Below are 15,428 nucleotides of genomic sequence, written 5' to 3'. Positions count from 1 at the left end.
CAATTTGTGAGCCCATTGGGAATGCCAGCCCTCCCTGGGACGGTGGCCTGCTGCATATATATATTTTCCAGCAGCTTTGAAAAATAAACTTCATTCTTAAGTAACTCACGGAGTCGGTGCCGTCCATCGTGAGGAAGTGTGCTTGGTAAAATATATATATAACTGACTGTGTAAGTGAGTGATTAAACGTGTCCTGCTGAATGCATGTGTTAGTGACTAAACTGTGTGCATGTCTTTATCAGTCTGTCAGTTGGTGTGTAAGCAGCTGCATGGGTTGATAAGTATCTACATGGGCGTCTACATGGGTTATTGATTGGTTGTCTGAATCTGTATGGGTGCCTGAGTGTCTGTGCAAAGATGTGCGAGTGGGTGATTCACTGGGTGTATGGTTTCAAGACTATCTGTGAAGAGGTGTGTGTGTGGGTGTGTGTGGGTGTGTGAGTGTGTGAGTGTGAGAGTAAGTGTATGGATGTTTCAGTGGTGCATGTGTGAGTAACTACATATATTAGTGTTGGAATATATGAATGACTATGTGAGTATGGATGAGTGTGTGCTTGTGTCAGTAAGTATGTTAGTATCTGTAGGAGTAAATGAGATGGTGCGTGTCTATAGCTGTATAGGTGAGTAAATGGGAGTGTGATTGATTTGTTGCATGACTGACAAGATGTGTGAATAACTATGGGTGAGTGGCAGTGTGTGAATGTCTGTAAAGGTGTATGAGTGCATATGATAGTGGTTGTATTGATGAGTGACTGCATGTATGACTTGACTGTCTGGGTGGGTGGAAGGATGTGTGCTTTAGACCTAGGAATCAGTCAGTGCATATATATTAACTGGTATTGGTGTGTTTATAATTGAGAATGGTAGTCAGTTTTTAGAGGGGTGTATTAAGGTGTGAGGAGGTGCATCAGATGAGCACGTGGATGATGTAATCAGTGATGTAAATAGTGATGTAATATGCGACATCAGCAGTGCATTGCGGGGGCGTGAGTTATAGTTAGCTCAACTAACTAGAACGGACGAATTTCTCTGGTTTTGTACGAGTGAAATGTCCAACTAACTAAAACGTTCCTGAAACCTGTGGTTTTTTCAGTGAATGTCTAAGGGTTTTTGAATGCTAATTTCTAACTATGCCTGGAGAGGTAGGACATGTGCAGAAAGAGGAAGAAAGGTGCAGAAAGAACCAAGAGAAAAGCAAAAAGAACCAACAGAGGAGCAGAAAGAGGCCATTTTGCAAAGTCATCCTGTGCCCCCAAACTTTTTTGCTGACTGGTACTGGTGGTCACTGACTGACTAACCAGGCCTGGAGCCAGTGCTATGCTGAAAGACACTTTGAATACAGTTAAAACACCTACTTACTCTAGGGTACACTATGGGTTGAGATACCCCTGTGATTGGCATGACCTCACCTGTAAGGCCCTAGTACATAATAGGGCAGGGGGATTAAAACTACCTCTAAGTCAGAGGTTCAGAAAGAGGCAAGAAGTGCAGAAAGAAGCAACAGGGGTACAGAAGATGATAGGAGAGGTGCACAAAGAAGCACAAGAGGTACAGAAAGAGGCATGGGTGCAGAAAAAAGGACAAGAGTTGCAGAAAGAAGCGAGACGTGTAGAAAGAAGGACGAGGGTTGCAGAAAGAAGCAAGAGAAGTGTAGAAAGAGGAAAGACAAGCATATAAAGAGCAAACGTGGTGAAGAAATACAACAGGGGTGCAGAAAGAAGCAAGAGAAGTTGAAAAGAGGCAAGAAGGGTGCAGAAAGAAACAAAAGAAGTGCAGAAAGAGGCAGGAGGGGGACAAAAACGCAAGAGGGGTGCACAAAGAGGCCAGAGGGGTGCACAAAGAGGCAAGAGGGGTGCACAAAGAGGCAAGAGGGGTGCACAAAGAGGCAACAAAAGGTGCAGAAAAAGAAAGAAAGGGTCGGTCAGAAAGAAGCAAAAGAAATGCAGAAAGAGGCCAGAGAGGCACAGAAGGAAGCAAGAGTGGCTTGCACACTACATTTAGCGATAACAGGTGACCATTCTATGTTTCCAAAGGACCTGCCATCTCTGTCAGCCTTGTCGCTGAATTTTTGATAACGTTTGAGCGGTTTGTGCTAGAAACAAGGCTTTTTTTGTTCAGATCTGCAGATTAGGCAGCAGATAATGGATTATGTGGCTAACACAGAAAATGTATAATTGGGCGAAAGTTGGTTCAGCCAAACAGTCGCATAGTTCCAGTGGCCCTGCTCATACCTCTGGCTAGGTCCATCAGTGCTCCTCAGTAATTCCTTCTTTTTTTTGTCTCATTGAGTTCATAACTTAGCTTCTATGGAAACGGGGAAAACTAAACCTGAGGTTACCCAAAACAGACTACCATACACATAGTTGCTCTCCATAACACATAATCCCACTCTACACAATTCATATACACCAAATTCCACATACTTTCAATCCACATAATTCCACTACACACAACGTACATCCACTCCACTCCAAAAAACATTACTAAAAAACTTTTATATTTACAACGCCAATAGCTCCAACTCTCTCAAATGTGAGACCTATTAAATTACAAATGCTTCTTTAACTGGCGTTTGCAGAGTGGTGGAGAAATGAGGCTGGTCTCCAACCAGCGCTCAGGAATTCCACTGCATAGGACTTACAGGACGTACCAGGATGGGCTTCTTGGCCCACAAAGTCTCTCAAGAGTAAAGTGGATTTCATCCTCCAACCAGTACTGTGACAGGAGGCACGTTTACAGAATGGTGGAGAAAGGGGGTGTGTGGCCTCAGAAGACCTTTTAGCAATCCCACTGTGTGGTAATTAGTGAAGGTAACAGGAGGGGTAGTTGGCCCCCAAGGACAACATTGGGGGCCAATTACCCCTCCTATTACACCCAGTAAGTCCCACACAGCGGCATTGCTAAGTACTCATAGCAGGCCACCCTCCCTTTCCCCACCACTCTGCCACTGGCGCACTCTTGGATGGGGATTAAAGTCCACTTCGCTGCTGTGGGTCCTTGGGTCCCAAGATAGTGGGATTGCTGATAGGTAGACACAGGCCTCGCCCACTATGTCCACCACTCTGCAAACGTGCCTCCTGGCACGCTCCTGGTTGGGGGTTGAAGTCCCCTTGCCTCCTAAGGGTCCCTAGGGCCAACTAGCCCACCAGGTACCTCCAGTAAGCTCCACACAGCTGGACACAAGAGGGCCTCACCCACCCAACAGCAGGGCGCCAAGAGGCGCATTTGCAGAGTGGTGTAAAAAGGGGAGTGGCCTCGGACCACCTCTCAGCAATCCCACTGTGTGGGGATTACTGGAGGTACCTGGTGGTGTTGTGTTTCCATTTAGATACCTATACATAGGTTTCCTGAATCATGCCCTTATATAGGCACAACTCATATTGTTCTTATTTAGGCATAGAATCCCAGTCCTTATTTAGGCATTCGTCATGCTATCCAAATACAGGCATGGTCACCTACATCCGTCCATCCCACGTCACGACGAGTTCTTAGAAACCAGACCCATAAGCCATTGGGACTTTCCCTGCTTGGATTATTGATTTCTCCAAGAACTCATTTATTATGCATGAACAACTATTCCTTTGGGGTTCATTCATGAAGTCTTCCTGTGCCCGACAGTACATCAATGCTAGCATTCCTAGGCACCTTCCAGGTATAAATATACCTTCTGTTACCATGGCAAACGACAGCTCGGCTACACAGCTCGATACGGCAAGTTCGGAAGGAATTAAGAGTCCCCGCCTGACTCACTGACCAGACGCGGTCATCCTGCTCACAGAGAACCTAGCGTCCAGTGTCCGGACTCCCTTCACGGGGTGTTAAGGATTGAGATACGGAAAGAGATTTCCACCTCTCATTCTAAGGAATGGAGCAGACTAGAACCTAGAGGGACTCTTGGCAATACAAAACTATAGCTAACTATACTATAGAAAACAGCACCAACTTCTTACTACGTACTACATTTAGGTTAGGTACACCTGGGTAGAACTATGTAGAAGCATCAGACTAGTATACACATTTTAGCCTGTGTTATTTATGTATGTTTACATGAAACTATGTCATAGCTAAAAAACCATGCTATTGCAATAATATTTTTTCTTACTGCTCACGCTGTACGTATTCTATTTCGCATACTGTCTTGCGATTGTAAAAGCTCATATCTCTTGCATGAGAAATAAGTCTATTCAATAAATCATTTTATTGAAACACCAGTCTATCCATTTCTGTGTAAATCTGAAGAAACTAAGCATGCACGATTGACTGAGTGAAACTGTTATCTATTGTTTCCAAGATTCTGAGACTGTTCCGATTCTAAAGGAAACAAAGTTGTCATGTTTAAGCGATTGTCAGAAATTACTCCCTTCCTGTTCATTCGAGGAGTTTCTAGTGACCTCTGAGTTAGCTGGCACACACAAGCAATTAAATTTAATATACTCGATAGAGGGATACTGACCTTAGTCCTATGCAAAAACTATAGTGTACAGTATTCCAATGCGCAGAGCCTATAAGGAAAATAGGAACTACACTGCGGTGGTCTACTTGGCCTCTAAGGACCTTTAGGATTGAAGGGGAGTTTATTGCCCAATGCCAATGCAGAGCGCGTTTGCACAGTGGTACAGGGACGGGTTGTGGCCTCCGGCGAGGTGCCTGCTTTTTTTTTCTTCATGTTTTTAGAATACCTCCCTTCTTTAAGTATTTTTTAGACCATGGGGACCCCATCCCCCAGGGCCCGGCCTGATAAAAAAAAAAACGCATCGAAAGGGAGGGGGCCGAGTGGACACCCTCCCTGGCCACTTTTGGCCCAGGGGACCCCATGCCCCGGCCCTCCAGATGGGGACTGCGGGGGAAGCCCTAATGCCCCCACGGTCCCAGTCAGCTCACCGCCTCGGGCATTACTTTTGGGAAAGGGGAGCTACGGACAGGCTGCTACCTTTTCCCAAAAGCAATTCTGCTTTGCTTCAAGAAAGTAAGAGGTACCATCGCAAACGGCAATATCCTGGGGGTGGGCACCCCGGGACATTGCAGGAGCCGGCCCTGGGGGAGTAGTGGTTCCCAGGGTCAATGAGGGCTCCAGGAGGGGGGGCGCACAGCCCCCACTCCCAACTGTCTAAAGGCCTGGGGTGGTGGTGGTGCCCGGGGCCAGGGGGCTGCAACGGCCCCCCCGGATTTTAATGAGTGCCCCGGGGAGGCAGTAATCCTTGGGGCTGTGTTGGGGGGGGCTCGAGCCCCCCACACTTTCTACTTCAAAAAATCCTCGAGGCTGCGGGGGGCGGTGGATGCATTAGAATCTCGCTCAAACGTTTCTCCTACTGTAACACATCAAATGTGATTTATGCTTTCATATGTCCATGTAACATGATCTACTTTGGCCAATCAACCCAAAAAGTAAGGATTCGCATCTGCAAACACTGGAGTCACATTAGCTGCAAGGTTCAAGGTGCCCCCCTCATGGACACACAGAGGACGATATCCGTTGGTAGTAAAACCACCGCCCAGAGAAGCAGACATTAAATAAATCTTGAACAAGGAGAAACTGAAATGGATTCTTAGAAACAAGAGTCTATATACCGCCCTAAACCGAATGGAGGACCGGACCGCTTTTATCTAATCCCAAAAACCTTTTGCAGAATAATGGTCTCTTATCATGAATAAGTAGCTGCAGCGTACTGACCTTGTTACCATATACAACTCAACACAATAAGATACCCCCTGATCCTTGCTACCTTACAGAGCCTACATGAACTGATGTCTCTGATCAATCATGCCATATGTGTCAATCAGATGTACCCCCCCATTGTCAGTACATTCTTGTACATTGAGTTGGCAAAACTAAAACCAAAGGGTATGATGGACGGAGTGTTGAACAATGCAAGCACTCACCCCCAGTCAACTGATCTTGGTTTAATCCATCATCATCACCATTCTTTAGCTCACTCCGCCACCCCAGTTCAGACATGGCCATATGCAAATCAGTCTGACCCTGTGCCTTATGGGAACAGTCCAGCCCAAACTGCCAAGCCATGTCTTCCGTGGACCGGAAACAAGCATCCTGGGACTGGTTTCTGGCTAATTAGCCATCATCAGCCAGGCTAGCTTGAATCCAGTGGCAAAGTGAGCAAGGGACCCTCTTCTGGGCATATCCTGCCAACTTAGGGCGAACAAAGCGAAACCAAAGGGGATGATGGACGGAGTGCTTAACAAACTACCTTTATTTTATAATATGTCACAGATGTTTCGCTCTATCGAAATTCAGAATTCCTATGTTGTTTACATACAGTACTTGTTAATATGTTGTTAATATGCAGTACTTACATTTTAAACATGACTTTTAGATGTTAAAAGTCCTTCTCCATGGAGGGGCGTGGCCAGCACCATGTTGGGACTAGACGTGTCCATCCAGATATCTGAGGGCCAAGAGAAAATCCTGCTGTAATCCTGGACTGAATTAATTTATCCTGCACGCTAAAGCCAGACTGACTGAGTGCTGTAAGACACCGTCCACACACTGATCGAACTAACCTGAATGAAATCAGCCTCTATCGGCCCGAAAACAGACAAAGAAAGCACAGACCCGGCGCGAAGAAAATGGTGGCGGTCTGAACTCCGAGAAGAAAACTAAGGCGTACCTGGAGAGTCCGCGAAGTGGTGAGGTCATGCCCTTGCGGTGAGCGGCACAGAAGCATTTTGGCAGCAGGAGCATGGGGTCCATATCGTCTGAACCACCCGACCGCGGGATCGGGGACGGTGCAGACGTCGTGTCCCAGAACACACTGCAGGAGAGTCTGCCTGGGGACCCCCAGACCTCACGGGGGATGTCCCCGCTCACGCTACGGGGCCGGCAGAGCACATGAACGCCACTTGCCGCCCGAGCAGTGCCCAGTTTTTTGGCTGCAAAACGAAGGGTTGGCTGATCCACAGCGCACCTTGCGGGGTGGGGGAACCGGAGCGTATTGGCCTAGTGATTCAGCGGAGTAACCGGCCGACTGTGGGTGGTAGGACCAGAACGGGGAAGACCGGCCGTGATCCATAGGAGCGGCGTTCTCCGGCCGCTAAGCTCGCAGCCCATTGTGGAGGTGGCAGACACCAAGAGACCCGAGAAAAGTAAGTGAGCACATGATCCAAACCTGGTGCACTGCTGAGTGAGACACGGGAACTCCACGGGGCTCAGAGTGCGGTGAGAACACTACCAAAAAAAAAAAAAAAAGCACCGCAGAGGACAGCCAGGCCCTTCGGGGGGATACGTGAAGGAGTGGCTGGGGACTGGTAATTGCTCAGATTACTACACAGACTATTCACGGGGTGTATGCGTGTTATGAACAGATGGGACACTGAAGGGCACACATCGGACGAACACTGGCGAAATCCATCAGCAGAAATCTTTTGAGTCTCCTGGGGAGTTGGGGGAGGCATAAGCATGAAAGACTGGTACACAGGCGAAACACAAGATGCCCTATGTGCGCCCCTACTTCTGATCCCCAGGCGTAGCCACACTGCAGACCGCGACACCGAGGGGACGGCATTGCCCACAGTGAGGTAGCGGTGTGTGGGACAACACACTGCTACCCGGAGTAAAGTGTGCATTGTGACACAGGATACGACCTGGGGGATTCGTTGGCGCTGAACTAGATACTTGCTGAGGGTGTTGTGAGGCATAGCCGGAGACCTGAGGTGGGAAATCGGGGGCTCATCTGTTAGCGGGTTCCTCTTCCCTGCCAAACTAAGCAACTTACCTATTCTTCAATACTCCGGCAGAGGCGTGGCACTGGCTGGAAAGAGCGCCCCCTACCGAGGCTCTCTGGTGAGTTGATGCCGCACTTTGGGACAGCTCTGCCACGGTGCAGTACCAGACCCAGATTTAAGCACCGTATCGGAAGAAATAATACACGGTCGCAAACACAACACTTAGGCGCTTGTTGCCGTAGGGCATCGATCTGACAGTGACCGCTTCACAAACACTGGATTTGGAAAACTTGCAATGCCGAGACGGCGTCGGAGGCATAGAGAGATCGAAGGAACCTGCCGTGCGTCAGTCGGCGGACTGTACTGATAAGGACATTACAACGGAATCGCAGGATGACCATCCGTTGTTACAAAATATTAATCTTCTGGAATGTTCAGGCGAGACTGACACTGGGAATGGAAGAGACACTCTGAATCAACCCGATGATGATGAAGTTGATGAGCAATAAATGGCCTGAAGAGCAGCAGGATGAACGCACCGCTGAAGGACATTGCACGCCCACCACCCATGTTCGGTTTTTTGTGGTAATTGACTTTTTGAGTTTTTCCCTTTCCCCCTCTTTTTTCCCTCCCCCTTTTCCGTTCTTCTCCCCCCTCCCTTCCGTCCTGTTCCCCTCATTTCTGTTTTCTCTTTTGTCCTTTTTCCCTTTCATTTTAGGTTCGGATTGTTTGAATTGTTGTAAATTGAGTTGGGGGGAAGGGAGGGTGATAGTAGATTACCCGTACCGAAGTTGTCATGTTTGCTTGTTGGGGGTTGGTGGGGGTGCATAAAGAGTGTTGGGTGATCAGGACATTATTTTGTGTAGTTTATTAGGGTTGTTCGAGGGGACTGAAGATAGTTTGACTCACGGTTTTGACCATAATGCTGGAGCGGGGGAGGTGGGGGCAAGAGGGGCGGACTTCTGACGAGAGATTGGACAGGTGCCAAACCACGAGACAAGTCACAATGGCAGATGATAAATATACAGTACTGACGTGGAATGTTAATGGATTAAAAAAAATAAAAGAGGGGGTTGGTGGCCTGATACCTTAAGAGGCATAAACTTGATATCATATTCATGCAGGAAACACACATGTTGAGATCTTACTGCTCTTTCTTAGGACGCGGAGAAAACATCACGCTGGCTCACGCAGGATTTACCAAAGGCTGCAGAGGAGTGGCAATCCTCATTAAAAAATCCTCTCCCTTTCATGTCACACAACAATTGGTAGATACAGAGGGAACCTACGAGGCAGTAAGGGGCATTTGGAAACGCAAGACGTTCTTCCTCCTTAGTGTGTATGCACCCCCACGGCTGCAACAACGCAAGTTGGATAGACTAACTGCGCTCCTTTTGCAATCTGGCCCTGCCATACATATACTGGGGGGAGATTTTAACGAGGTGCTTGATTCCTCTCCAGATCGCACCCGCACTCGACTGGGAGCCCACGAGACCACACCTCTGGCCCGATTTTTTGTTACCATCGGACTGTCTGACCTTTGGCGGCGACGATTTTTCTGGAGCCCATGCTGTGTTTTCAAGACTCTGTCTTCTTGCCCCAGCGGGGGAAGTGAGTCAGGTGGACACCATAGATTACCTGGCATGGGGCATCTCTGACCATTCTCCTCTCCGGATGAAGGTGAGTGGCAAAGGAGGCCATTAGCTAGCACAGTGGCGGCTTAACGTGTGGGCCTTTTAGGAGGAGACAGTCGCCGAGGAGCTTCAGGTAGACTCTGTGCTCTATTTTAGGGAAAATGAGGGCTTCGTCCCTCCGGAGGTCACTTTATGGGAGGGGTACAAAACAGTACTACGTAACATTTATAAAAAGGAAACGCGAAGCCCAGGAGATGGAAGACCTGGAACATAAACTGTTAGACGTAGAGGAAACTGACTCCACAGCAATGATAGACCACACTTTACGCCAAATTGAAATATCCAAGCAAGACTACCTTGCGCTTGCGACCAACGAGGTGAGAGCACAACTGGCAACCCAACACAGACTTTACGAAACTGGGGATAGAGCAGAGAAGTTGCTAGCATGGTTAGGATGGAAAGAAATAGTCGCAATGGGAGCTGTCTATTAAGGAAAATGCTGTCACTCACACCACTCCTGAGGTTATAGTGGGAGCCTTCGCGAGATACCATACAACACTGTAAGCAGCCCGCACCCAGACAGACGAACCGCAAATACGTCAATGCCTGAATACCATTGACTTGCCCTCTCTCACACGGGACGACAGAGTCTAGAGAGATATGACACTGGCGGAAGTCACCAAGGCCATTGGCCGACAGAAGGCGGGCAAGACTCCGGGTACTAAAGGTCTTCCGGGTGAATTTATTAAACTAAATAGTGCACTGTTGGCACAGCACCTCCTCAAAATGTTCCAGGAATCAAAGGAACAGGGGATTCTACCACGAGATTTCCGTTTGGCCACAGTGGTGGTCATCCCTAAAACTGGGAAACCCCCAGATGACTGTGGGTCATACCGCCCCCATGTTCCTTCTTAACATTGAAATAAAGATTCTGACCACGATCCTTGCGAGACGTCTCTGAACTGTGATTCTCCAGCTGATACACAGGGATCAATCAGGCTTTATGCCAAAGCACTCCACATGTTTCAACCTGCGCCATCTGGCTAATTAGAAGAATATGGTACAAGGTCAAGATAACCCTCATCTGCTTCTCTCGCTTGACACGGAGAAAGCATTCAACACAATTCATTGGCCCTTCATGTAGTGCACTCTGGAGAAACTGGTCTTCGGCCCAGTCTTCCGAGAGTGGCTGGCACGGTTATATAATACACCTGAAGCAAGGGTTCGAGTAAATGGAATTCTCTCTGCAAGCTGGTCGATACAACGCGGCACCAGACAGGGTGCCCTTATCCCCCTCGTTTGCCCTCATACTGGAACCACTAGCCTGTGTGGTTAGAACCCTACCAGGGCTGGGTGGTTTCCTCGACTACTCACGTCTTTTGGATGAAGACCGCATATCATTATATGCAGACGATATTCTGCCATATGTCACACAAACAGTCGAAACACTCCCCGACTATTGCAAATATTTGAGGATATATCCGCTGAGTGGAAGAGTGGAAACCCACACCTACCAGAGCCGTTTGCGGCAATCTATGGAGGGGTTAACCTATCTGGGGCTCTACATTACCACCAATCCGGTAGTCAGACTGGATCGTAACATTAGGCGAGTGTTACTGAACTTTAAGGCGGATGTGAAGAGGGGGAGGAAACTCCCTCTGACCATCATAGGGAGGGCTGCCATGTACAGGATGGTAACACTCCCCCAACTCCTTTATATTCTGCAAAACACATACCACAAAACACCAAACACTATTTTTACTTCCATTAACAGTGAACTGCGTCTCCCATGGGACTAAGCCCACCCATAAAAAGCAATGCGAACCCTGCAACGCTACCCATATAACAGAGGCTTGGCCTTACCGGATGTCTGAGCTTTTGATAGAGCTGCCCAGCTCAGTCATTAACGAATGGAACCACGCGCCCGGTGATCACCCTACCTATAGATTGGAAAGACTACAATTCCACAAACACACCCAATTGCATTACATCTACGAAGGGTGCCGGAGGTACCCGTCTCCTCCCAGCTACCCAACACGTACTAACGGCCTGGAAGAGTGCAGAAAAACAGATAAAATGGGAGGGGAAACCTACGCGGGAGACCCCCCCCTGTGGGAGGGCACCAGATTGACAGATATGAAGTCCCAGTTCCTAAAGCCACTCAGTTTCCTGATAGGTATTTCTAAGATAGGGGATCTGTGGGATAGAGGCGCTCTAGCTTCCTTTTCGTCCCTTTAGTGAAAATATCAGCTTCATAGTTTCCAAGACTATACGGATCTTAGAAATAAACACGCCTGGCATGCTGAAAGGTTGGACGATGTGTCGCTGCCGGAATATGCTCCGCTAGAAGGTAGGCTCCTACAAGAAGAGATCCAGACTCAGGCCATCTTCCTGACGTACAAGACACAAATCAACAATATACCGGACAACCTTGGTCGCTGCGTGCCAAATGGACTCTCACCACCGGCCTGCTTGAAGATTGGGAGGCGGCCCTTATGCACCCGCGTGAGATTGCGATTAGACTGCGGCTGCGTCTCACACAATACAAGATCATCCATAGATTCTATTAAGACAGATCGCGCGTTTAGACGTAGGACTGAGGTCTTCTAGGTCTCTACTGACTATGTTAGACTTAATTTAGGTTTGCGCCAGCTAGCTCCAAGGTCACTGGAAATAGGAAGTGATCAGCTTCCCTGGCTCAGACAAGAAGTGATTCTGCTTCCGACAACCGCATAAACATGACAACTTTGCTCCCTCAGAATAAGAGTCAATCTCTAGAGTGGTGTGAAACAATAGACAGCTATTTCACTCAGTCAGGTGTGCAGATTAATTTCACCAGGGTGCAGAGAATACAGAGACTGGCGTTTTCAAAAAAAGGTATTATTTATTGAGCAGTCTTCCTTCTCATGCAAGAGAAATGAATTTCCACAATTGCAAGACTTGTTACAAAGTAAAGTACGTACAGTAAAAGGAGTATTATGAAATAATACTGTAAAAGCATTGATATGGTTTCTTAGCCATAAGACACTTTAAAATGGATAAAATATATATACGTAAGCTACCGTGCTCAACTGGTGCTTCTAAAATATGCCTACCCCGGTGTACCTAACCTAAGCCTAATACGTGGGAAGGAGTAAGTAGCAGTTTAAGTTAAGTAGGTTTTTGTTGCCAAGGCTCTGTTTAAGAATTCTCTCTAAGGGTTTAGTCAGCACTGTACCTTGGGAATAGAATGTAGGAGGTCTGGTATCTCCCTCTCAGGACTCGATATTCCAGTCACCCGCAAGGGTAGGCTGGAAACGCCGGAGCTGGATTTTCTCGGCAGGAGAAAAGACAGCGTCTTTCTCAGCGTGTCAAAGAGGAGGGGCAGCGTCCGTGGGCTTCTCGCTTCTGCTGGGCTCTCGGAAAGTAGATTAGCTGCTCTGCTCCAGAATCACCACTGTGTATTTGCTTAAGGCAACGTTGGTATATTTATACCTGAAAGGTGCAGAGTTTGACGTAAGGTTTGGACAGAAGACGTCAATAAAGATGTCACTAAGAACTGGTCGTTCTTACAGTGCTCGCAGGAGTTCTATTACAAATCAAAACAAAGCAAGCGGGGCTTTCCCAGGTTGCTGGGGGTTTGGTGTGTCCAAAGAACTCGGTGTGCTCTTTAGGAATCTAAGGAAGTAGCTTCTGCTGTGTCATGGACTGCAGAGGCAATTTACTGAAAATATGGCTCTGAATATTATGCCATTATAGGGATATGTATTGATTATAGCCGTATAGGGGCATAAGGTCACAATATTGAATCGGGTTCCTATATAAAACACATCAATACTATGGGGAGGGCTGAGAATCCAACTAGTCTCAGATGCCTTGTTGAGCACGGCACGTACATACACACCCTGTGGGAGTGCAGACACATCCAAACCCATTGGCACACGATAAAGGGAGAATTGAACAATATTTTGGGAGCTCAACTAGGGTTAGATGCTAAATTTCTGCTAATGGGTATCCCCACAGACATCGACTTGCCAAGACAGGCTCCTGCTGGCTAACCTAGGATTAGTAGTAACCAAAAGAGACATCGCCAAGTACTGAAGAGCCCAACAACTTCCCACACTCACAGAATGGAGCTCTAATATGGACCTATATATGGTTACGGAGATAGTGATTTACAAGGCGAGGAGTTGGCTGCGTAAATTCAGAAAAATGTGGATGCCATGGATAGAATACTACAATCTGGACTTTGACGCAGATGGGAGGAGACTGGATCTTATGCACGGCAGGATAGAACCAAACCACTAATAACTGATGCCTAATCCACTCCTGACGATTATGTTTGTACTGGAATTGACCTATCTGTTGCATATGCGTGATATTGTTGTAAATCTACGTTTCTTCTTGAGGAGTCTGCTACAATACCTTCTGCCCATTGCTGTACCTTGCTGCCCGCACTTGAGCACACTATTTACTTTCGACTTATTTTCCCAATTGTATGTTTCGCTTTTCAAGCAACAAAAAAATAAATTTAAAAAATATAATTTTTTTTAAAAGTCCTTCTCCATGATGCCATCAGTCTATCATTGACATATGTAAGGCGTAGCTACCTCTGTAACCACTACCCCATTCCAAGATGGCTGCTTTCCTCTACTTTCACTCTGCATAAATCCCAACAGAATTGCTTTTGTTCGACACGTCATCACTCCAACCCCACCCATCATACGTCTTATCCTCCAACCACTCACACTTCTGGGTCCGCCAGTTCCAGCACTGACCCGCCACACCGCTTCCTCTGTACTGTCAAAATCAGGACTATCTCGCAGCCCATCATTTCGGTAAGATTACTCACCATGCACCAAATCCACATTGAACTCATCTTTTGCCCTGCAGCTTATGCTACGACTCTCCTCCCACAGCCATCGGCAGCAGTTCGCTGTATTTTTTTCCCCTGATAAGAACCATGTATATTCCCCCCACCATAGGACCTTCTAGTGGCTGCAATAATCAGCTGTTGGCGACATTCAGAGGCGCAAGACAATCACGGTTTGTATTTAACCAAAACCCAATTAGATCACACTCACAACCACTCTTCCGGATCCCACAGAGATTATCTTCGTTTTCACAGCATTTCATCACACTTTTGATGCAAGTTAACGCAACCTGGACCTAGCAATCTTCTATGACTAAAGACAGAGTCCCAGGTAACTCATCTCCTGCCAACCTTTTAGGATACCTTCTTGCATTAATGCATGGCCTCTAAATATACTCCAGAGAAGATACAATCCCATTGTACCACCGCTGGCTCGGACGGTTAACACTTGTCTAGTCACAGTCCTTATCAAATCAAATTGAGCATGCCTCAGCATCCACAGGCAATACTCTCATTGTGAACTGCCAACTCCTTGTATTTTAAACTCCCGCCTTTCCTCCCTCCCCCCCCTTTTTCCCTTCTCTTTTTCTCCCTCCATCTGGCACCTCGATTGACAGGCAATTGCCTCAGGCACCCATTGCTCTGTCCTGAAGATGATCCCAGTATTTAGTTAAAGGGATCGAACGCCATCAACTTTATGCCCTCGGACACAAAATGCAAGTCATGTATTAATGTGCGCTATAGTACTCTCACATATTTGATGTTGGCCTAACAGCTATAATTTTGGCCATGGCTTCCTGTATTGCCTGATCTTTTTCCGTTTTTATGATAAACATGTTCCCACTGATATGTTTTTATACTTTCAGTAAAATATTTTGTTCATGTGAACAATCGAAGTATAGAGATCATTGCATCTATATATAATCTATATATAATATATAGCTATATCTAATCTATCTATATCATATAGATCATATATATCAATATCTCTATATAATCTATCTATATAAATATATTCCAGGGATTCCGATCTTCTGAACTTACAAAGCAATCCAGTCAAAGAAACGGATACGGACCCAAAATTGGTGCTGGTGAGATTTTATTTCTGTGCGCCATGACGCGTTTTCGTGCTACCCAGAGCTCTTGATAGATATAGATATATATAGGCACAATCTCAGCTTTCTCTCACCAGGAGCCCAATTTCTGGATACCAGCGGCGCAGAAGAATAGAGGAAGACCACAAGTGCAGGTGAGCAGTGATT

At 47.0% G+C, this 15,428-nt stretch overlaps 1 protein-coding gene across 1 annotated transcript in view; it reads right to left on the bottom strand.

Annotated features, from left to right (window-relative positions):
• The window catches only part of PCNT (pericentrin), a 1,129,672-nt gene that overhangs the window by 1,014,002 nt on the left and 100,242 nt on the right, over positions 1–15,428 (bottom strand). The gene's annotated exons all lie outside the window — the stretch shown is intronic.

The sequence above is a fragment of the Lissotriton vulgaris genome, chromosome 2_1 (genome assembly GCF_964263255.1).
Source record: "Lissotriton vulgaris chromosome 2_1, aLisVul1.2, whole genome shotgun sequence".
Lineage (NCBI taxonomy): Eukaryota > Metazoa > Chordata > Amphibia > Caudata > Salamandridae > Lissotriton > Lissotriton vulgaris.
Note: the sequence above shows the minus strand (reverse complement) of the source record. Positions and strands in the feature narration are given on the sequence as shown.